Genomic DNA, 24255 nt, shown 5'->3' with positions numbered 1-24255 from the left:
CAATAGCAGAAGGGAACAGGCAGCCTCACTGAACAGCAACTTCTCTAGGAACGTCTTTTATTGCCCAGAACAGCAGCAAAAAGGCAGAGATTTTTCCTGAATGTGGTTTGTATTCCTGCGAACAATCACTCATACCTTGTCTGATGTGTTTTGTGGGGTGGATGTATAATTTCAAGTCTATTTGATAACGCTGAGTTAATCTGCTCTCAGGTTTTGCCGGGTTGTGGACACTCAGGAAAACAATTTGAATTAAACTACCATGCAAACAGAACACGGATTAGTTAACTTGCTTTAAACTCATTTGTGGACATTCATTCAGAATTAAAATCCCGTTAATTTGGTTTAGTTCAATTTATGAGCACTTTAATTCTAAATAAAACTTTCACTGCAGGAGGGGATTTAATGAGGTTTAGCTAATCCACTGTAAATTCATACCTTAAATTAATTCTAATTAGATTTCCTGAGCAACCCTGGAAAAGCAGGACCCAGGGCAGCGGCCCCACAGCTGCACCCATGGTGAGGTGCAGGGCACCGTGCCGGGGACTGCTGAGCCCCAGTGCAGCGGGACAGCTTGGCAGCAACACGGCGCTTTAAACGGGGAAATTTCAAGGTGATTCACGCAGACTTTGCTTTTGTATTCCCCTACTCTCAACACATTGTATTCCGTTGTATCAGTGTTATCATTTATCTTTTACACCACTGTATGTGTTTCGCAGTATTGTGACTTTGCCTAAGTGGGATGATTCACTGTTATCAAGGCAAAGTCTTTCAACACTGCAGAGCCGAAATTGCAAATTTCTGCTGAGAGTTTCAAAGTTTAATATTGCATGCCAGTATAGTTTTGATTTTTTTTTTTATATAGTATAGTTCCAATAGATAAAATTTTTTATTCCAACAGAATCTTGTTATTAGTCATCACTAGCAGCTTTATTGCTCTGCCTTGTTTGGGGTACGTTGAGGCTGTGCGGGGGCACCGTGCCCTAACACCGACAGTCCCCCTGCCAGGACAGCAGCTCTGGCTGCCAGTGATTAGGGCAGCAGCTCGCTCTCACACAACAAGGCAATTAATAGCGGCCATTAATTCTCAGCATCTCTTGACGTGAGGGACCTCTCAGTCCCCTCAGAGAGGCAGAAGCTGAAGGAGGGTGCATGTGCTCTCCAAAGAGAGACATCTGAGGAAAAATCACAGCCTCAGTGAACGCACCCTGGCTACAGAACCAGCTTCAGCCTGCACACCAGCAGCCAAATCCAGCACACCTGTGGCCAAAACCACCACCCCGCATGGATGAAAGCTCCCACTTTCCCAATCCACGTGTGCCACATCCCCCTCCTGCCCTGCCTGGCCCCACTCCTCGCAGGATGCCCGGCCCTGGAGCCAGCTCCGGCCCCGCTGCTGGGGGACCCCGCGCCGTGCCGCTCCCATGGGCAGCCCCACAGCCCCGTCCCATGGGGGAACGCTCCTGGTCCCTGTCCTCTCCTAGGGAGGGGGCAGAGAGGAGCCCGCACTGAAATATAGACATATGCAGATTACACCATTAATTTTTTATGCGAATTCAAAAAATCCAGTGTTGACTTCATGACGCAAATAGGTATGAAAATTCTGGTGAGCACACTCATTGTTACAGAAATCAAATGGCTGAACAGCCACTAATGAGGCAGACAAGAAGCTTCACTCATCCTCTGAGGATTTGAAGGCAAGAAGAGAAGAAGGAGCGCATTACATTATTCATGCTGCCTTGTTTGAGTTTCAAATCATGGGAAGTCACAGCGAAGGGGGATTTGGGATGTGCTGGTGACCCGCCTGGCTCGGGAGGGGCCGTGAGAAGCCCTGACACCTCGCTGACAGCCCCCCATCGCAAACCTGGCTCTTGCCTGGCCACCACCACCCTGCCCACACGGAGCCGGCAGGGCCAGCGGGAGGGGACACGGGTTGGGGGGCACCCTGGGGATGCTGCAGGAGCCTGTGCATGGTCACTGCCATGGGGCACCAGTGCTCAGCAGTGGGGTGATGTGCGCTGCTCGCAGAGCCCCGGGGAGCTGGAGCACCCAGGGCAGGCTCTGCTGTCACCTGGGAACCCCACAAACCCAAGCCCGTGCCCTGGGAAATGCACCCAAACCTCCCCCTGTGCAGCCCTCCCTGCCTGCACCCTGTGCAGCATCACGGGGAGGAGGGCAGGGTGCATTGGTAACTGTGTTAAACACCCTGTGATGTGCTGGAACACACGCAGAGTCTTTTTAGAGGAAAAATAAAAGGAAAACATGAGATAATAACAGAGTGGAGACGTAGGCATGTGGGCAAGTGTTCCATAAAGCAGAGACAAGGCATACGGTATAACTGTTGACCAAGCACTCACAACTAATAAACAGATTCCCTGAGTACTTCTGCATTTTGTAATTATTACTTACCCATAAAAATCCCTTCTCCCTCCTGCCAACATTATCTTAGTAAACTTTATGAGTGCTCATGAGGTTAATGCAGAACCATAAATCTGCAGTGGGTCGAACAAGTGAGAGAAGAGGAAGTGTTCGTAAATCTGCTGGAATTGCTCCAGTTTGTTTATTTAATAAAATACTGTTTCATAAAAATGCTCCCAGCCTGCAGCGGGCGGAGGAGGAGGCGAGGGGCCGCACGCTGCCAGCTCTGCTGTGCGCGTGGCAGCCGCGTGCCCCGTCTGTCCGTCTGTCCCTCTGTCCCTCTGTCTGTCTGTCCGTCTGATGCCCCACATGCCCGCCCTGCCCGGGTGCTGATTTCCCTGGGCTGTTTGGTGTCCTGCACTGTGCAGAGAGCAGGGCACAGGCAGGGCAGCGTGGGGGCAGCTCAGGGGCTGCTGGCAGGGTGGGGGCTGTCAGGGCCACCCCAGGGCTCGGCTCCCCTGCACGGGCAGCGCAGGGTTAAACCCACACCTCGCTCTCCGGGGCCAGGGTGTCTTTGGCTGGATTTTACATTGGAATTTGAAATCCGCAGTTACAAGGAAACATTTATTTTCTTGCCCTTCAATGATCAAACAAGTGGCGTTGAGGCACAAGGAAGCGGAGTTTCCATTAGTAGAGCTGTTTTCTTTTTGCTGTAAAATATCAAATATTTTGACATTTCCATCAGACTTTTCTTTGTATCAAAGCTTTAATGGCAGAATAATCTCAAGGCTTTTATACTTCACAGGTTTTCATATTTCCGAGCCCTCCCTGCTGCGTAAGGGGACACTTCTGAAGGTCCCTGCTCTTCCTCCCTCCAGGAGCGAGGGGAAGGCACAGGCAGGGGGGTGCTGGGGGCAGCTCCGTGCCCCTCTGTGGGGAGCGGCTGTGGGGTTGGCATGCAGGTAAGCTGCTGTCCTTGCTGCTGTCCCTCTCACGCCGAGCTGTGGGATCTCCAGAGCTCCCCGAGGGCAGATCCCTGTCCTGGGCTCTGCGTGGATCAGGAGAAGTCTGTTCTGTGCCTGGGGCTGAGCTGCACTCGGGACACAGCGTCCATAGACAGTGTTTTGACAGCAGGGCTGGTTTTGAGGGCAGGTTCCCAGGCTTGCCGTTGCTTATATCACATTTTCACCCTTATTCTGTGCAGCTCTCTCGGTATCTGCTAGCTGCCAGGTCCTGCTGCTGCCTTCCCATCTCCTGTGCTGGCTCTTGCTGCATTTTTCCCCCACGAGGCAGCCCCGTGCCAGCTCCCCACCACAGGTGCCCGGCTGTGTTCGTACATCAGTTAGCGAGGTGATGGGAGGTGAAGAGACAGCGAGCTGGAAAATGGGTGCTGGAGGAGGATGGATGAGTGTGGTCACCATGGCGATGGAGGATGCTGAGGGTGCCGCGGGGCTGCTCCAGCCCTGAGCTCCCCTGGGTCCCCAGGGTCTGCCGGGGGGCGAGTGGGGGAGAAAAGGTCCTGAGGTGAGGCATTGGTGGGGGAGAGGGGAAGCCGGGCCCCAGCTCTGTGAATGTCTTCTTAGAGAGAAATCGCTTTGAAGTTCCTGTTTATCTCACTTTGATAATGATCTGCTTAATGTCTTGTGTCAAAGTAATTACAGTGTAATTGCCTTTTTTTTTTTTTTTTTTAATAACAGGTATTTTAATTGCCACAGGGTTAGACAATTCTGCTGTGGGAATACCTGGTTCTACCCTCGTGGCCTCTGCTGCGTGGCTGTGCTGTGCTCAGCCTTCCCCATGAAGGGTGGCACCACCCGCTGCACCTCGCACCGGGTCCCTCGGGCGCTTCTCCCGGCTCTGTCCCCACCTTGTCTGGGTCCCCTCGTCCTGCCCTGCTGGGGGCTGCTGCCCCCTCCCCAGAGCTGGGGGTCCTCAGAAGCTGGAACCCCGGGCTGCTGTTTTTTCAGCAGAAAAAGTGAGAAATAAATAACGCGGCGGCTACATTTAGGGCCATTTAACCTGTGGTTAGCTTTGTTAGAAACCCACCAAAGTCAAAGAGCGGCTGCTCTTCTGCGTTCAGGGAGCAGCACAGGCTTTGCTGTGGTGTTGGTGGGTGCCCAGCGGGTCTGAGCGAGCCGTGCAGACCCCCACGGGTGCCTGGGGGTGCCCAAGGTCCCTCGGAGCGAGGTTTCCCTTCAGCAGCATCCCGCCGTGAGGTACTGCACGAGGTGCCGCTCTGCAGTGCGATACTCCAACAATTATAGAGAGATTAAACAAAGACAGCGCTCAGCAGGGAGGAATTACGGGTACGAGGGATCCTGACAAGAAATGACAATGAAGAGTGGCCCGAAGAGAGTTATTCAAGATTAATAACTTTGTTATTGGAGGCCTTTCTTGTGCCTGAGGGCAGACAAAAACACACTCGGAAGGTTCTGGAAGGGCACCCAGAGCCGTGCTCACCACACCGGTGCTTGGTGGTTGTCAGCCCCCAGCCGACCACCCCCAACAGCAAACCCCACCAGCACACCCCCCTGGGGTGAGGGGTGCAGCAGGGCCCCCAGCACCAAAACATGCCCAAATTCCCCCAGATTTGCCCAAAATTTGCTTTCCACCCAGTCAGAAGGAGCCAAATACGGCTCACACCAGTTTGCTGCCCTGAACCCCCCGGCCCTGCCAGCCCCCAGGACTTCGGCCCTGCCCCGCTGCGCTGCCGTGCACCCCTCGGCTTCCCCACTGAAGGGGCTTAGACTTTCCTCTCTCTTTTTTTAATTTTTTTTTGGTACTGCCGGGTGTTAAAACGAGTCTTCCTATTAGGGGCTAGACATATTCAGAGCCTTAATGATAGATTAAATACCAAATACCTTAACATTTGAAAAATGACATTTATTATACAGAGTTGTAAATAGAGAAAAAAAAATGACAATAGAACACAGTGTAGATCTTACATAAACTGCACCAGTTCTGTGTAATGACTATGATAATGTCAGTGCTAACAAGCAGATAATTGGCATCACTGAGATAATTTTTGGCACCTTATGCAGAGGGGAAACTGTTCTGCATAATTATTTTACCTAGGAATATTCTTCATTTAACAGGTCTATTTGCATAACGGTTGGAACTTTTTAAGCTATAAAGGGTGTTTAATACATTGATTTGTTTTATCCATGAAACAATTGTTTATTCATGAGAACTGGCACCTGAGGACTTTAGTAATTAAGCAACAGTGACCCAGTTGGAAGCAGCAGCCTTTCATTGGATTTACAGGTCCAGGAGGAGGCAGGATTAGCAGACCACTCGCAAACACCGAGCAGGCTTTTATAGGTGTTATAAAGCTGAGTCATTCCCTGTAGTAAAACTTTATTTCCTTAACTTTTACAGAGTTGATAACTTCGACATTTCGCTGTTGGTGGAGCACAGCTGCCTGGTGCTGTGCACCGCCGGGGCTGCGGCTCTCCCACGGGATGCGCGTCCCACCGCCAGCAGCTCCACAGGGTCGGGAGAGGCTCCGGAGGCACAAGGGACAATGCACAAGGGAAAATGAAGCCTGAGCACCGAGCCCCTCAGCTGAAGCACTGCAACGAGCCAGAGGAATTCCCAAGACCTGCTGGAAGCAGGGCTAAAGCAGCTGTGACTGCAGCGGACCTGGCAGGGGTGGCTCGGCCGCAGCACCCTCCCCGTGCTGTGCCTGCCCGCAGTGCTGCGCGCCTCTTCCCATGGGATGTGTAGCAGCAGCAGCAGAGATTCTCCTCTGTCTCTGCACATCTCTGCCTTGCAATTAAGAAGGGGTATGCCACAAAACAAGATGAGCAGTGTGATGCATGCAAGTCGTGTTTATGTAGTAATTATAATTGGATCGGCATGTAGTAGGTCAGTATTACCAACACATTTCAGTGCAGAGATGAGCGCATTTTTCAGTCCAAGTGCAGTCTTGACAGGTCAGGCTGATGAGCTTTCGTAGTGTCCCGGCAATGTCCCTGCAAGCATGTGCCAAGCTGTCTGGAAACATAAAAGATGCTGGACGCCAGCCTTGGCTTCCTAGCGCAAGCTCAGATCTGGCCGGGGGCCAGGCGCTCAGTGGTGCTTTTTCTGAGGCTCTGAGCATCCCGCATTTGTCTTCCTTTGCCACCCCTGACTCAAGGGAACTTCAAGTCATCCTTGCCAGATCCTGCGCAATATATCAGGCCCAGGTTTGTCCCATCCAAAGTACATTTCCAAAACAAGGTACAAACCCTGGCTTAGACTGGCTGTTCCATACCAAAACCTCAGCATGTTCATCAACACAGCCCTGATCGCTGTGATTCATAGCAGCCCTGAAGCTTAAAGTCTGCATTGGAAAAGTTCAAATTCCCCACAGGTTACACGTTGACACTTCCTTGGCTTCTCCAGCTCCATTTCTGAGTCTGCTGGCGAACAGTTCCTGTAGCTAGGGAAGCACCAGATCCTCCCTGACAAACCCTCTGCATCCAGCAAAGCATTCTTGACACTTGGAGAGAAGGAAGCACCACTCGAGAACCCGCTGCTGTCTGAAATGTCCTAGCGGACACTCAGAGCCTCTAACGCCATCCTCCCTTCATCCCTGTGCCTTCTGCAGCCATTACTTACAAAGAAAACCCTCGGAGAATATAATTACAAGCAAGAACCGTGCCAGAAACCAGCGCGTCAATAGGGAACCTTTTAAACTCTGGTCTTATGAAAAACACATCCAGCCCTTTAGATCCCACATCAACAAGGCCAAAAAGAGTTGTTAGTAAATCATTGCTACGGCTTTGATTCTGCAAGGTCTCGCGTATCCCTAAAGTTTCAGTCTGTGAGAACTCCTATTGACTACCAAATTAATCATGTGCTTAAGTACCTTGCTGAATAAAAGCCCTAGAAATGATTTGCCAACAGACTTATCGCCAGGCAGCTCCACACTCTGCTGAAGCAGAACCAGGCGATGTCTGCATTCAGAAGCCTGAAACCAAAGCGCAGTTGCAGGGGTGTTACCCCGGCGCCTTCCCCTGGTGTCCCCTGCAGCACAGCTCAGCTCACCAGCCCGGGGGGGATGCCCTGAGGTTCGGTCTTCACGGCTGTGATATTGCTCCTTTAATTTCTGTTAGCTTTTCTGCTACCTGCCCAAATAAACCATGCTTGAGATGAGCAGCAAAATAATCATCATGTTCGCATATGCGTGCACAGTGTGTGCCCCGGGCTCGCAGGGTCGGAGACTTCCCAGTTCCGTGCACAACGATGCTGATTGGAAAGTAACACTTCCAGGGCCAGCTGAAATATGTGTTAAATGTGATCACGCTAGGGTGTTATTAGCAGCGATGTAACTCGGGGAAAGTTCTGGCACATCGTGCAGCGCGTTTTACTGATCAGGCAAGAACCAAGTCCAGCCTGTTGTCAAACAACAAGCACTTTCTGGCTGACCTTTGTGGCGGTGACTGCCACCGGAGGAGCCAGTGCTCAGCACCGAGTGGTCCAGCATGGAGCGGCCGTGCCAGGGGACAGGGGCTGTGGGGTGTGGGGCACCGTGTGTGGGGCACCGCCGTGCCCTGGGGGCAACCCTCGTCTCTCTGCAGCCTGGCTGCTGGGTCTCTGCACAGCTTGGTCAAGCTGTTTAACATCTCTGCTTCTGGTTCTCGGCTTGCAGTCGTGCAGTGTCACCCCCATGTGCAGCCAGGCTCCAACCTGGGTGATGGAAGCCCCCCAGGCAGGATGGAGCCTCTGGTGCTACCATCCCCTTTAGGGAGAACTCTTACATCTGCTAAAAAGAGGTATTTATTCCCTGAACCTGCAGACCAATTATTTCTCTGAAAAAAGATTTCTAATTTTATTGTTTATTATGCACATCCGTATGTGCAAATGTATGCATGTGTGCACACACTGGTCTGCGTTCCTCTGCAAAACGAGGGGCCTGCAACTTTCAGCTCAGCTATCTTTTTATAGATTAAGTTGAATTTCTTCCCAAACAAGGCTCTTGGCTCTAGAGAAGAGAGGTCTGCAATGTGTTTGCACATGAGACATTTGACTTCTGACTGTGTTTTGATGAGGTTTCCCTAACCTTCGTTCTAGCATATCTGCTGGAAGGAATAGCCTGTACCAAAGAGATGGACTCGGAGTCAATACATCACATGCTCATTCTTTCAAGGCCATCTCACTGGCCTCTAATGTTCTGCAAAATGTTGCACTCTCTGCTGTTTTATAAACTTTATGTACAAGCATGCAATTTTTCAGCCATCACCTGGAGTTTCCAGCGCATTGAGCCACCCTCACCTCCCCCTCGCCCTTGCTGGCACACGGGCTCCAGGAGCATGCCAGCATAAAAGCTCAGACATTTCCAATAGGAACACTCCATCTGCTGCATTAAAAAATGTTAAGCGCCTGCCTTAAATCACAGACCTTGCCTAGTTAGAGACAGGTGTCCAACCTTCTTAGGGATTAGCAGGTGATAGCTGGAAGCCACTCTGCTCTTACTCATTGAAGGATCATAATTACTGCATCCCGTTCCGCCCACAAGTTCTGTACCACTTTTTTTTATGACTCCACCAGGCCATCTGTCTCGGGGATGGAGACCACACTCACTCCTGTTTGATTTTTCTCCTTTTCAATTCCCAAGTCAGCTCTAGTTCAGTGGGTAGATTTATTACTACTCCTCTCTGCTCCTTGGCTTCGTGCCACAGCAGGCAAAGCAGCGGCTCCAATAATGCTCTAAATGCACGGGGCTCGGTCCCGCGCTGCCAGCCCCGGGCTCACGTCCCCACTGTCCCCCAGGGGAGGTGGCGATGCCCTGCCCAGCATTACCAGAGCTGCCTGCCGCTGCCCATGACACTTGAGATGGTTCAAAATGCTGCACAAAATGCTGCAGGTGACTGCATCTACCACGGGGTGCAGAAACCCGCGCAGGACCCAGCCTGTGTGCGCAGAGCAGGTGGGGGGACCCCAGCCCTTGCAGCAGCTCCACCAAGAAGAGTCACGGGGCCTGGCTTTTGCTTGTTTGGCTGATGGAGTCCATCTTGATTCAAGATGCTGAGGACATTATTGATCTAAACAAGTTGTCAGTGAAGGAAAAGTTGTAATTGCTGCTGTAGTTCCATTGTAACACACCAGCCCCGAAGGGAAATTAAAGTTTGCAGCTAATAGGGTTGTATGATCCTTCAACCTTTGATGTATTGAATCTAGAGCAGCCCATGGAATACTGATTTGATGCACAAAGGATCATTTTTAACAGCGGCTGTACCTCCAGTTTCCTCACATCTAATTCTGCTTTCAAACCTGAGGCCGGTGTCGGTGTGTGCAGGGGCGGCGCGGCGGCGAGGGGAGGGCTCAGGGTGCGTGGGCAGCGTCCACCCGCCCAGCTCCACGTCCTCGTTCATCCACCCGTGGGTCTCTGGGTTGAGGTGCTGCATTTCTGAGCCCCTCGCTCCTACTGTGTGGGTAACACAGGCACGAGTGACAGCCAGGATAGGGCAGCACTGCCTGTGCGCCTGTGAGTGCTTTTGGCATTAGGCAGATTGCTCACCTCCGCGTGGCTCCCTGCACAAAGGATTGTTTCTACAACCTACAATAATTTTCTCAGTGCCTCGAGGACAGCCAGATCAGCTGGCTGCATGGCTGATCAACAAGGGGGAAATTGTCCAAAAGGTACAGAGTGTCTGTGCACTGCCTGTGCACAGCTCCACGTGTGCCCACGCTGTTGCTCCGTCCCGCAGCTCTCACCGCCTGCACCAACACCGCATCCCCAGCGCCTGGCGAGGCTCCAGCTCCAGCTCCAGCTCCAGCTCCAGCTCCAGCTCCAGCTGCAGCCCCCGTGGGAAGCCGCTTACGCTGTGACTCCTCTAATTCATGCCGTACCTGGCGCTGCCACATCCATTCAGAGAATATGAATTTTGCAGCAGGAGCATCAGTTTCCTGCATTCAGTTTGCAGCGAGAGTGCAATGTGTCATCTTCCTGCCTGGTCGTGATTTCCTTAAAGAAGCAATTACTGGTGTTTCTAAGCACAACTGCCCGCTCCCCATTAATCACCCGTAATTACAAAGCAGAACTCTGCCACGCAGCCGGTCCCTGGTGTCACCAGCCAGGGCAGTTGGCAGTGGACGCAGAGTCCCCGTGCTGGGCACTGGGCACTGGCTCCCAGCCCGGCCACAGGGGAGAACCTGGCTGCCCCCGGCCCCCTCTCTGCAGCCCGGTGCCTGCTGTGCCTGCTCTGTCTGCCCAGCCTCACACAACACCATGATTCCTGTGCCACAAAGGCACTCTCCCTAATTACTTCAGTTAATTAGCACCTTGCAGCCTCCTCAGGTCACGCAGGAGCCCCCGAGGCCGTCTTGCTGCCACCAAGACTGCGCTGGGGACCCTGCACCACTGGGACCCCGCTCTCGGCCAGGGACTGTGCCCGGTGCCTAAATCCCTGCTGAGGACAGCAGGCAATTTAGACCAGAGTGCAGCAACTAATTAAATCAATATGAGATAATGAACAGCAATTAGAGGTCCAGCTAGGCACATCTTCTCTTGTAAATACTGTTTCTCTCCCAACGGGAAGCTCTTTTTTAATAATCTGTTTGTGTTTCATTTCCAGGAGCCGTAATTCCCCAAAGAAGCAATTTGGGAAAGTGATTTGTTTGTCTGTATAATTGCCAAAGCACTTAGTTAGACTTGTTTGTTTTTCTTAGCTCCTGCTACTCCCGGAAAGAAACAGTGCGGGTATTTCTCGTGTTATTTCCACCTCTCTCTGGCTTCTTCATGTTCTGGGGTGGCGGGTCCATAGCTGGCAGTGGGGCATCACCAGGCGCACCTCCCTGTGTGTGTGCCACGAGGGAGCTGTAGGAGCTGACCCCATGAGCACCAAACCCACAGCGAGCTGCTGCGAGTGCCACGCTCCAGCGTGCTGCCGTAGGACAAAGCATTTCCTTCTATAGCTTCAGAGCACGGCCTCCCCATGGACAGCTCTTTCTTTTTTTTTGTTTTACAGCAAAAGTTCTGCAGATGTTCCCCATCCAAATACCCTTATCTCTCCCGCGGCGCTGCAGCTTCTCTGCTTTGTGTCAGCCCCGGCAGGATCTCCTTATGTGGAAGTTTCTGCAGACACCGTGAGCTCACCGCCGGCTCTGCCTGTCCACGCGGGGCTGGGAGCAGCACGCCCCGTGCCGGGCCGAGCTCGGTGTCACCCTGCCAAGCACAGCATCGCCTCACCACGGGCTGCAGGCACTCCCTGCACTGCTTCTGGTGCGCTCTCCGCAGCTCCTGACGTGCCATTTCCTTTTCCCTTCCATTCATTTGCACGAGCTGTCCCCGAGCTGTCCCCTCTCTCTATCCATTTTCCTTCCACTTTTCAAGGTTGTGTAAACCATTTTTAAGTCCAGAGAGGAAATCACGCTTTTCCTGGCTGCCATCTCCTCATTACTTTCCCTGGGGTTAAGGAAGCAGCATCCTTCCAGCAGCCTCCCACCTCCCATCTGGGCCAGTGGGACCACCAGGAAGCAAAACCCACCCCGATTACATCCAAACCCACCCCGATTACATCCCGTGTCTGTGCCTGAGGGTTTCTGACTGACCAGATGCTTGGGAAGCCGCACACGCTGCCTGTGGATGATAATGGCCCCAGCAGCGCGCCATGCGAGTGCTCACCGCCATTGAGTCATATTAAACTGCAATAACCTTTCAAATTAAACCAAGCACCTTGTTTATTAGCAGTTAAATGCTTCCCTGAGCCTCTGAGCTACGGCAGGACATAGGATGCTCTGTATACAATCACATAATTGGATATCTATGGCTTGTTTAGTTTGCAGCCAATTAGATAGCAAACAGGTTATAGTCTGCGTACATATTAAATATGACTTTAAGCACTTCCTGCAGGGATTAGTTATTATTTAATTCAGCCGCACCACAGGCTCCGTGCTATGCCAGGCCGTGCTGAAGGCCTCGGGACGGGGGCAGCACAGAGGGCTGAGGGGCTGGGGGCTTGCAGGGGGAGCAGCGCAGAGCCCCCACTGCTGCCCATCCCACGGCCAGCACCCCCCGGCCGCACACCCGGGGCTGCAGGAGTGGAAACGCTGCCTGCTGCCAAAAATCATACGCTGTATTTTTCTTCTCTGTCTCGTTCGACTGAGCTGACTCCTCCAGGGCAAATACTCATACTGTCTCTCTGTTTAACATCTCAAAACCTGAAGCTGCACAGTGTTTTCCTTGCAGCTTTGAAAGGAGACAGGCATATTTTGACAAACCGAGATTATCTGAAATCAGCTCTGTTAGAGTGAGCGGTTGGTGTATAGAACTTAATTATAAATTAATTAATAGCAGCAAATTTACAACCCAAACGAGAGGGAGAAAGAGGTAGGAAAGATGATTTCAAAGTGAAGGCAGCAAGCCTGGAACATGCTCAGCCAAAACACAAATGCCTCCTCCAGCAGAACCCGGAGCCATGGGTGCTGATCTCCGTGCCATGGGGTCTGTGAGCCGTCACCCTGCGGGGTCAGCGCTGCTGGTGCTGCCGTGTGCTGGCGGTGGGTGCTTGGGTTGGCTGCGATGGCAGGGCCGGGGCCACGAGCAGCAGCGCAGGCACCCACCAGCACCAGCACCAAGAGGGGAATGGCACGAGGTGACCGAGGGTCCTGGGGGTCTGCCCGGCCTCAGCCAGCAGGGAGCGAGTCCCGGCGGTGTGTGCCACCCATCTAGCTTAAAAGCAGTTGCTTCCTTGTCAAAACTTTCACAGCAGCTGTGTGGCAAAGACTTTTACTTTTGCTTACAAAACAGTGCTGGGATTTCTCCAGGGAGGCAATGGATTCTGAATTTGTAAAGCTGCTTTCACCAGCACTCAAGACTGAAAGAGGAATTGAGATAAACATTTGCATTTTTATTTTGCTGCTACAGATCTCTGATGGAGCTTCACAAGCAAAAGGATGGCCCCTTTTGTGTGTGTTGCTGGGCGAAGTGTCAATCACTCACCGAACGCAGGGTTTCCAGCCATCTCCCAGCACAACGTTTGGGCCCTGGTGGGGCTGAGCTGACCCAGCACCCCCTCCCCGTGTGGTGCTGCCCCTGCCACTGGCTGCCCCGCTCCTCTGCGCGGTCCTGAGGGAACCTGCGATGGGAGAGATGAGCAGAATGCGCAGCCTCGGGAAGTTTCAGTTCCTGGACTCACTCACATGCCAGCCGCGGTGTGAGGGAGCCCAGGAAAGCACCGACCAGCATCAGAACTGCTCCTCCAACAAACAGCCACGGCCCAAAGCTGGGAGGACCCGGGGGTCTGGAAGGCAAACCAGAGCCCTGAGCAGGCAGGACACTGCCAGGACACTGCCAGGACACCATAGGACACCAGTGGGACACCATCGGACACCAGCAGGACACCTCCAGAACAGCCCTTGCCTTGGTGCCATGACCAAAGCACTCAGGTGCCTGGAGCCATGCCCGGGGCAGGGGCAGCAGCTGCCCTGTATTTGGGGCTGATTTTGGAAACCATCACTTTGTTCCGGCTCCAGATGTTTTTCCAAAAGTGCCTTCACATCCCCATCAAAACATCCCGAGGGGACCTGCTCATCGTGATGAAGTTTTCAATTAAATAATCCAGGATTAAAACTGATCCGTTTTGACTTTCTTTACTCTCTCAAACATTTCAAATATAGTAATGAATTACGGTATATTTCTCCTTTTTCTTACATTTTATTATAATATTTTAACAGCTGTCAGATTGTGTCATTCTAATAAGATTGTTTCAGTGTTTATGAATTGGAACATTTCTTGAAATTTTCCGTTCTGTGAAACACAGATTTCCGTCTCTGCGAACCAGCTCCGGGGGAGAGAAAAAAGATTTCAGATACTGAAATTCCTCCCGGGAAAGTGTTTTGTTTTCCAAATAGGCTAAAGTTAACATGAAGTGAAAATGCTCCACATTCCACCCCAACGTCACACCACGGCTGGCTGAACATTCATTTTCGTAGTGCAGGTCTCACGGATCAGGGTTTCGCCATGCCGAATCCTGTTCCGTCAGATAAGATAAAGCTGCTCTGAAGGTTAGAAGCCCTCTCTAATTAAGACCTCCATAAGCACCTCTATTAATTTGTGGTATTTATGCCTAAATACAAAGAAAAAAAATCTCTCTTTTTCCGTACAGCAGTGCTATTTTGAACTCTCCACATCTTCTGGAGAGAGCGCTCAAGTTTTGTAGACTTCTTAAAATTCTTGTTGTAATTTTTTGTTGTTGTTACAGAGCATCATAAATTAGCTGTCACCATTTTTTAAAGGTTACTGAATGTGTAAAATAATGTTTGCCCGATTCAGGAGTGCAGTAGTTTATGCAATTATAAAATAGCACATCAAAAAAGCCAGCTTTTCCCTCGCTACTTGCATAATTCATCACTCATTCTGTTGTCATGGGCAAGACCTCTCATATCTTTCAGACAACAAAAAATTAAGTTTACATTCTCTTACCTAATTAAAAATTTAAAAGTTTAAAGGAAGAGAGTTTGTAAGCTGTACAATCATTAAAAAGCAGCAGACGTAGAATTAAAAAACACCAGATCCAGTGACAGGAATAAAACGCGGTTCTACGGTGGGGTGCCACGGGGAGCGGGCACGGAGCTCTGCAGCCAAGACGGGCGGCGAGGACGGGGATGGGGAAGCCAGGGCAGGGTGTTGGTGGCCCGGGCAGAGCATGAGGGGGGCGACCGAGCCCCGGGTGGGCACAGGCACCCCAGCACCAGGCACCGGAGACCAGGCATGGGAGGAGCACCGGTATTTGTGCACACTTATCTCAAATCTGCACCGGCACAGCTGGTCAGAAGGAGCCCTTGTGACACAGCTCCACACAGACGTGGCTTCTCAGGCATCCTACAGCCTTTGGCCTGAGCAAGCAGATGCCCGGACATTATCCCTGCAGAGGGTGCCCTGGGCCAGGGTGGCTGCTGGCACCCACGTCCCCAAGAGGTGTCCTCCACAGAGGTCACACCACACGGCAGAGCTGCCGACGCGCCGGCGCAGCAGGGACAAGCTGCCCTCACAGGGACGGGGACACCCCTGCTGACCCCAGGTGACACGGGGGCAGTGGTGGCAGCAGGAGGTGGAGCACGGCCAGGGCTCAGCAGAGATGCCCCAGAGTTTCCCCGCTGCACATGAGATGGAGGAGAAAGCACGGAGACAAAACCCACTGAGCAAATGCAGGTGGTAACGAACGCTGATAATGTGTGCTGTGTGAAAACACGGCCATAAATCAGGTGGAAACGCAGCGATCCCAGAAAGGGGGAGGCTGAACCACGCCGGTTACCCCTGCTCTGCCCTGCAGCAAGCAGTCGCCGGCTCCCCTCGCTCCCCGGTGTCACCCCAGGGTCCCCCCACGTGTGCCCTGCTGGCACGGGCTGGGCGTGCTGCTCTCAATGACGCCGAGTGACAAAATCTGCATTAAGTGAACCAACAAGGCCGTCTCCGAAGAGGCCAAGTAGGAAAGAGCGGGCCCCATTGCCTAATGGGACTTATCAATTATTATCTCAGGCCATATTTCTTTGAGGGGTGATTGTTTCACAGAGCCTGACATCTCATATAGCTTTAAATTACTCACAACCGGGACGCCTTACAAGATAGCAGTAAAATCAGGAGAGGATTGGGCAATGTAATTATAGTATGGAAATGATGTTGATCGCTCAAGCAGTGAACAGACCTTGAATCGAACCCCCCTGGCCCCCCCTGCTCCTCGCTGCCGCCGAGCACCTGAGCGGGCTGGGGAGGGGGCAGCGGCCGCGGCTCCTCCAGGCGCCTGCCACCAGCACGTGCTGTGCCCGGGGCCGGCAGCATTTCAGGACCCTCTCCATGGGCCCCTCCAGCCCATTTCCCTCGGCCCCACACTGCGCCCCCCGAGCTGACTTACACGGGGCGAGGTGGGGCAGGGGGTGCGTTGGGTGAGGCTGTGCCTGTGCCAGAGGTGTAGCAGGGATCTTGCACTCCTGGCACAAATACACATTTAGTCATTGACTGGAGTGCGAAGGTTTCAGCAAAAATAGCCCGAGATGTAAATCTGACTGTAAAACCCCCCAAGCCTGGTAGCATCTAACAGAAGTTACTCTGCAGATTTATATGTCCTGTTGTGATAGAGGTACAGTGACAATCAGAGCTGCCTCCAAAACACAGCGCCGTGACCCAAACGGGTCGCTCGGGAGGACCTTTACAAAGGCCAAACATCCCTCCTTGGACTTTGATGTGTTGTAGCCAGCGCCGAAACAAAAGTAACATTTCCATTTCATGGAGAATTTCAAGGCTTTGAAACTTCATTTTGCCCTTAAATGGCATTAATTTTTAATCTTGGAAAATAATATTTCAAAAGACGACACTTCAGTTTTCCTACTTCAGGTATCTCACCACATTCTATTTCAGAAGTCAAAAGAAAGGAGGAAAAAAAAACACAACAACAACAACAAAGGAAATGATAAAATGAAATGTTGATATTAAAAGCAATATAAAAACTCCCCATTGAATTATGAAGACACCAGTAAATCCCTCAAAACGCCGATTTCCCAGGGCTTGCTTTTCCCGTTGCCGCAGAGCACGGCCCTCAGCGAGCCCTCGGGCTCCGAGCAGGGCACAGCGGGACAGGGATCAGGGCTGCGAGCACTGCGTGCCGCACGTGGCCGGGAGCTCAGCGGTGCCAGGGCAGGGCCTGGGAGCGGGAGCAGCAGAGGGGATGCCTGAGATTATTTTGAATGTCGCCGGTGACGTTTTCCAAACGCCTCATGGATTTTCGGAGGTAATGGAATTGAAACGGAGAAATCTCCCTCTGCAAAAGCTCCTGTGGGGGGGGTTCTCAGAAACGAAGCCGGGGGATCAGCCCAGGGGGGCATGTGTTGGAGGCAGGGCTGAGCCCACGGCCGGCGCTGCAGCAGCCCGGGGGGCACAGCGGGAGCAGGGCACCCGGCCAGCACCAGCGGGCAGCACCTCGGGCGGGGGACACGGGGGCAGGATGCTCTGGCTTGTGTCGGCTGGGCGCCCTGACAAACACGGAGTGCGAGATGGATTAGGGAGGCTTAGGAATTAAGGAAGGCAGTGATTATGGATGTTGGTGCCTGTTTTCACTTCCTTGCGAGGATTAATGCTCCCCTCTGCTTCCCTTATGATAAAGACTCGTGTTTTATGGCTGCGAGTCATAAGTGCCTTCACCCGAGACAACACTCCTGATTACCATTCACCCTCTTCAGAGACAGAATGAGCTCCAAAAGAAGAAAACTCCACATACCTGTCAGGAAATCACAGGTAGAGAATGAAAGTCACTTAGCATTCTGCATAAACCGAGCAGTCCCCGGAGCCTGACTGGTAACCACAAGGAACGGCTCCCAAACCCTCATCCCCCTTCTGGGGGCATCCCCCTGCCAATACCTGCTATCGGCACCAAGATTTCCCTGGATGCTGCCGGGGACGAGTGGACAATGTGAGCCTGGCGGGATGTTCGCTGGTGACAAGCAGCAGGTCTGCAGGAGAGAAAATGAACGTCCCCGAGGACAGTCACAGAGCGGCGCCTTCGCCTTCAAAGGCAAACCCTGGTGGGAGGGCTGGGGCAGGGAGCAGTAGCCTATGGGCACGGATGACAGGGCCATCACCGTGCTGCTCGTACATGCTGCAGCAGGAATGCTGCTTCCAGGAGAGCCGAGCAGGAAAGGCAGAAATCATGACTTGCTTTTTTTTTTTTTTTTTTTTTAATTAAAAAGCCCTGCTTTCCTCGACTCCTTCAAAGCTGATGCTCTGTCAGGCTTAACAAGCAGCTGTCAGTGCCATCCTCAGCAAGGGGAAGCAGGGGCAGGGGCGCACACAAGGGCTCACAGACACCCCAGGCCCCTGCCAGCCCCCCAGGGGCTCTGTCCCCATTGTGCCCTGCCCCCAGCCCCACCACACGCCTTCTGCCCCATCCCTGCCCGGTGCTGGCTGGCAGAGAGCCCTTCCCCTGTGCCGGACCGCAGGCTCAGCCACTGTTACACCTTCTCCCTGTGGCGCTGGAATGATCCCAGCTAATGAGGTTAATTAATATGTTCCTCCAAGCCCAGAGGATCTGGGGAAGATCTGGACCCGCCTGTCCCCACCGGCTGTAAGAGTGCACCCAGGAGCAGGTCCTGTTCAAAGGCTGCACGGTGCTCCCGGCCATGCCAGGAGATGATAAATCACTGTTTATTAAAAGCCTTTTAAGAATGCTCACAGAATAAAAGGACGTGGTGGCTCTGCCCCTGCTTCTCTCCTCCTTCAGTTCATGCCCAGCCTGGGGAAGGGAAGCTGGTGCTGACACATTGCGGGTCTGAGCTCATCGTCCCAGAAGCACCTTAAAAAGCTGGGGAACGCTGGGCTTTGGGGCCAGGCTGGAGGGAAGCCAGTAGCCAAAGAGGCAGCTAAGAAAGATGGCCAGCAGAGCAGGGAGACAGGCAATAATGCTGATGGGCCTGATACGGCAGCCGTGGAGAAGTCCCGATCTTGAAACGTATCCAAAACAAGCATTGCATTTGGTCTAAAATGATGTCACTGCTGATCATTAGTGTGGTAATTACAGTGAAAGCCTTTTGCAATTGTATCCTCTGAAGGGTCATTAATGCAACCCAACCGCACCAGTAAATGTCTCATTAGTCTTATTTCAGACTTATGTATTTTTCAGAGCTACAGAATCCTAATAGTCCTTTCCCTCCAATACCATTTATAGCTGCTCCCCACTCGGCACGGCTGACAGTGGCCCCCGCTCAGTGCACCACGCTCCTAGCAGGGACGGAGGGGCACTGAGAGCTGGTGCTGGAGAGGTCAAGGGCTGGCTCCTGGCCTCTGGTCCCTGCAGAGTCTCCAAGAGCAGCTCCTGTTCCTTGTTCACAGCAAACATCATCTGGCTGGAAATCAGGGTGAGGAGGAAAGGCATGCGAGCCCCAGACACGGGATCGCCACCTCTGGAGCTCCCGGAGTCAAACGTCAATAGGCAGTGGTGGCTGCAGGGGAGGTGGGTCAGAGGCTGCTCTCTGCTCCTGCTGACCCCGCGTTGGGGGAAAGGGAGAATGCCAGCTGTGTTTGCAGAAGACTTATGGCCGTTGGGGAGTATAAGACCACTGGGAGGAGACCTGAACTCAAAGCCTTGTTGACAAATTGGAGGCCTGCTCCAAAAAAAAGCAGACCGAGACCCAGCAGAGACAACCACTGGTTGTGCAGCTCGGCAGGAGCAGCCAGCTGCACAAACACGGCGGGGCAGGCAGGCAATGCCGAGAGGGGACCTGGATTAGAGGGGTCAGCAGCTGCACGGGGACGGGGAGCTCCCTGTGCTGCCAGAGGCCAGCCCCCTGCTGCCGCACCAGCGAAGGCGCTGCCTGTGAGGCGCACGGAGACTCGCCCAGACCTCGCTCAGATGGGACACATGGCTCTGGTTTGCCCCTGTGGCAGCTCACACCGAGCAGGGAGACCTGGGCTGGTGCATTTCGGTCCCCATGGAGCAGCCCCAGCCCTAAGGGTCCCCCACCTCAGAGCCCCCCTGACCAGGAGCACCACGGTGCCAGGCTCGTGGCCATTTGGCACCACGAGGGAGCCGAGAGGTTCAGCACTGGCTGCAGCCCTCACAGCCCTGCTGCGACAGGAGATGTGGGGACCAGGGGGAGACCCCTCCCCAGCCGGGACAGGAGAGCTGTGGGAGGAAACAGTCCCCAGCAAGCAGCAAGACAAAGAGCATTGTCATTGCAGTGCCACAGCCCCCGAGATGCTCCACGACTGCTGCTGGTGTCCCAGCAGAGAGCAAGGGGCAGGTGAGCAGAGGGCAGTGGTCGGCCAGCTGCCCTGGTTTCTGGCACAAGGACTCCACCCTGTAGGAACTCCACAAAGGAAAGCCTGGAAAATCAGCCTGGCTGCATCCTCAAAGGCTGCGAGTGGGAGCTGCTCCCCAGGATGCGTCCTGGTCCCGCACCCCCTCCCGGCACATCATGTGTAGCTGTTCCTCGCGCAGCCAACTCCTTTAATCAGAGAAGAAAAACTCTCAGAACACAGGATTCAAATCCACCAGGAAAGGTGACAGATTCTCCTACTCTTCAAAGAGGCTCTTTAAATATTAAAAATAGCATTGTTGTTTTAGCAACGTTAATTTAAATGATGCACACATGACACATTTAATCGCCTGTGCGTGCTCCAGACACAGCGCTTCTCCTCAGCGACAGCAGCCAGGTAGGAGCTCTCCTTTTCTAGTCTGGCCCACGACAGAAAAACAGAGTACAACTGCTGGGTGCAGGAGAGGTTTTTTTCCCAACCTGCCCGTGCACAAGGTGGGACAAGGCGCAGGCAGCCAGCAGCTCGTGGCATGGAGCCAGGGAGCCCAAGGGCAGCTCCGTCCTGGCTACAGCCAGGTTTCCAGACCAGCCTGGGTGGAAACTCATTCTCAAGAGACAGGACTTAAGTAGGTCAAACACAAGAAGTTATCCAAAAACACACCCTGAATTTTTTCCTTTCTTGTTTCTATATTTGATGAGCCCATGCTAAATTCTTGCCCTATCAGCTCCTTTCCTTGCTCTGCTCTTCTTCCAACCTCAGTAGTCTGATGATCCATTTTGGCCCCTATTTTCAGGCCTTGGTGGGGGATAAAAGGAAACCAAAATATTCCAAGACATCTGTGACTAAGAGGTATCTTGGAATAAGCTGGCTGCAACCATCATCTTTGTCTTCTCCCTCCAAATGCATTTCTGGACCAAGCATAACTCAGATGTGCTCTCCACCACGATTCGTTCTAGCAAGTGCACTGAGCACACTCTCTAGGCAGCTAAAAACACACACAAGAAAGGGCTTAGCTTTCTTTTGAAGGCTCTACCAAGGGCAAGGGGGGAAGTATATGATTGTAAAATGATGGAAATCATCTGCTACTTGACCTTCACTAATGATGGATGGCCTGTTTGTGGAGATCATCAGCTGAAAGCCTTCACTCTGATGCATCACCTGCAGCTGCAATGAATTGAGGGGAAATCCTGAAGTCCTTCCTCACATCTCTCAGGCTTGTGCAATACATGTGGGAATAGTCCAGCTTCTGGTGACCAAGATGCTTAAGTTTACCTGTATGAAGTGAATACAACATTCATTTGGAATCTGGACTGTTTGAGAGTCAAACGCAGGGGCCAGCTTGTGGCTCAGCTTCCCATGTCCACGTGTCCCAGCACAAAGTCCGTGTGTCTCATTAGGGCAAACTTCAAAACAGACCTTGCCCGAGAGCTGAGCAAAGCTGCAAATAATTTAACTTCCAGCACTGGCTCTTTGCCTCACTCTGAGTCATATGTTGCTGAAGGAATTGTTTTAATCTACAAATTATTTTCTTGTACTAATTCATTCTGGTGAAATAAAACTATTGCAAATTGCTATCAGCCTCAAACCAGATACGCTCGGAGCTACCTTGTGGACAGCTCTCTCCTCGCTCTCAGTGATGGGATATTCAAAAGTGATCTATTAGCTCTTTGTGCTTGCGTGGTGCTTTCCAGCTCAGGATCTCAGTGTGGCTACAGGGATTCTCCTTTCTTTTTACTCTTATCTTTATTATTTGAACTTGTTGCCAACAGAAAGAAAGGAAAGAAGCCAAAAGCACAGAAATAAAGCAAGGTGGAGAGGTGCGGATTAGCTGTATTCTAACAGACTGGGGTGCAGAATATCAGGAAAGTCGCTCAGGTTGCCTAATTTGTCTTCATGAAAAGGGACAGGAGCGAAGAAACTGCTCATTCTCCTTACCTGTCTCTCATGGCCTTGGACTGGCTCTAAGGTGTTCACAAAAGATTGTGCCACCTTTCAGCCAAGGAGGTGTCAGGGGAAGATGTTCTTCAGGTGCTTCTGGGTTCAAAACTGGCTTCTTCTCAGCACTGTCCTGGTGGCTTCTGCCAGCCTCTGGAACGCAGCCGTGCCTCCAGCGCAGCCCCTGAGGCTCCCCTGCTGCTGCCGAGGGAGGGGGCAACGTGCCCAGGCATTCCTGGGTCTGTGGCAGGTGGTGGAGCTGGCAGGGGAAGGAGGAAAATACGAGCTGAAAGAAAACTTCCAGAGAGCTTAGTTAGAGCTGGTAATTAAAGGAGTTAAGGTACACAGGGCTTTATCCCAGCTCCTGCCTCTTCAAGAAAGGGAGATGTGGATTATACATTCGGACATGTAACAAGGTCCACTGGTTTGGAACAAGAAGTCTGCCAAAACGCACAGCCTTGGAAGGGGAAGCTGAACAGGAGAGAAGGCTGAAATCGCCCTGGTGCCGTCTCTGCAAGTGCAGAGAATATTAACACCTCGCCGTGGGAAAAAGCAGCCACCTCCAGCAGAGGGGATGGAGAGCGCAAACCCCCTTCCCCAAGTACGTCCTCGGATCTCATGTTCCTTGGCCAGATGTACTTCCCGATTGCCTCTCCCTGGGAGGAAAAACCTGTGCGTGGTAATTATGGTTGGCTGAGTCACGTAACTGCTGCTCTTCGACTAAGGTTTCAGAAGCGTGTTAGAAAGGTACGAGCTCTTTTCAGAATTGCTGTCTCCTGTTTGCACAGGTAAGCAAGCTCATCACTGCATCATCTCTGATGCCTGCCTGGCATCCCCAGGCAAGAAGTATGCTGGCCTGGGACAGAGTGCTTGGAAACTCAAGCCAGAGGCACAAGGAGGGGCAGCACCCACACAAAGCTCCTGTTTGTGTCCGGGGCTCCTGTGTGGAGCACGCAGAAACGGCCAAACAAAGCCCCACGATCAGGACTGTTTCTCTGTATTTCAGGGAAGGCTTTTTATGAATGCGTGTGAATAAATGGGCAGTGGGGCCATCACCAGAGGAGCCCTGAGATGATAACTCCCTGCAATGTCACAGTGAGATGCACGTCAGGGTTTCCACTCTGCCACTCCAAGTATAGCTCTGGTGAAGCAGAGCACCCAGCGATTTCAGCTCAGCAGGGGCTTAAACTTAAGCATATGCTTGAGGCTTTTATGAGTCACATAGAAAAGGAATAGCTTTGCTACAAGGATGCAAATTTCATTCTGAAAAGGTGCCTCTGTTGGAAGAGGACCCGTCCTGCAGACACGGTGGTCTGCAAATCAGGGGCAGCCAGGCAAGGTCTTTCACGTGCGCTCTCTGGACTTGTGGGCTGCATCAGAGTTTTCTCCATGTGTTTGGAGTGGGACAGATAACAATGTTTAGCACACAGGTTTGATTTTTTTGCTTGTTTCTAAATCCTAGATTTTTTCCTGTGATTTCAGAAATACCGTTTTGTGCTAGATACTAAAACATCCAGTTAAAAAGACTGTGGTCCTTGTGTGTGTGTAGGTTGTATAACCTCTGCTGTTCCATGTGCAAGTGCTTGAAGGAGTGTTTGTGCAGAGCTAAGCAAACAGATGAAAACATTTCTGTGTATATAAATTTCATTCAAACATAGATTTCAGTGTAACCATGTTTGCAAACCTTTACAATTTTCTTTGCACCTGTGTTCAAGTGGTGGCACTGGCCTGATCATGAAAGCAGATACTGTACTCAGGTATGTCCAACAAGTTTCACAGTCTACACTTGACTGCAAAATTCAGAACACATAACCTGTCTGGGACTGGTTTACCTCTGCAGGTCTGCAAGATGAGAGCGGTGCTGAGAGCAGGAGATAACCAGCAGTGAGCTGAACACAGCTCCATGGCAGTTTCTCTGTGAAAACCATCAGTGTGGGCAAAGCATTAGAAGCTCAGTCTTGAATGACACACTCATTCAGAAATGTGAAAGAGATGTAATAAAAACTCATTAATATGGAATTTTCTGTTATTCATTGGTTCCTCAGCTCTCCACATACGTGCACGGAGAAACAGCTCGGGAACAGCTGCTGTGCTGTGTGCAGTGCTGGTTACCTACGTGTGCAGCCCCCAGTACCCACTGGAAGGACTCTCATTGCACCATATAGGGCACATCAGGCTTTCTCCGACACTGGGAAACAACAATTTTTGCTTTCTGATCATTTTTTTCTAGTTGC

General features: G+C 52.1%; 1 long non-coding RNA gene across 1 annotated transcript; it reads right to left on the bottom strand.

The window, feature by feature from the left end:
- Nucleotides 1-19275: 19275 nt before the first annotated feature.
- Nucleotides 19276-21160, bottom strand: LOC119718560 (uncharacterized). The gene is made up of 2 exons (XR_005269692.2): nucleotides 20747-21160; nucleotides 19276-20274 (listed from the first exon to the last, which is right to left on the bottom strand). It is a non-coding gene; the product is annotated as an uncharacterized lncRNA (long non-coding RNA).
- Between the last annotated feature and the right edge of the window lie 3095 nt (nucleotides 21161-24255).

The sequence above is a fragment of the Anas platyrhynchos genome, chromosome 16 (genome assembly GCF_047663525.1).
Source record: "Anas platyrhynchos isolate ZD024472 breed Pekin duck chromosome 16, IASCAAS_PekinDuck_T2T, whole genome shotgun sequence".
In the NCBI taxonomy this organism is placed as follows: Eukaryota; Metazoa; Chordata; class Aves; order Anseriformes; family Anatidae; genus Anas; species Anas platyrhynchos.
The sequence above is the reverse complement of the archived record's forward strand: the minus strand, read 5'-3'. Positions and strand labels throughout refer to the sequence as shown.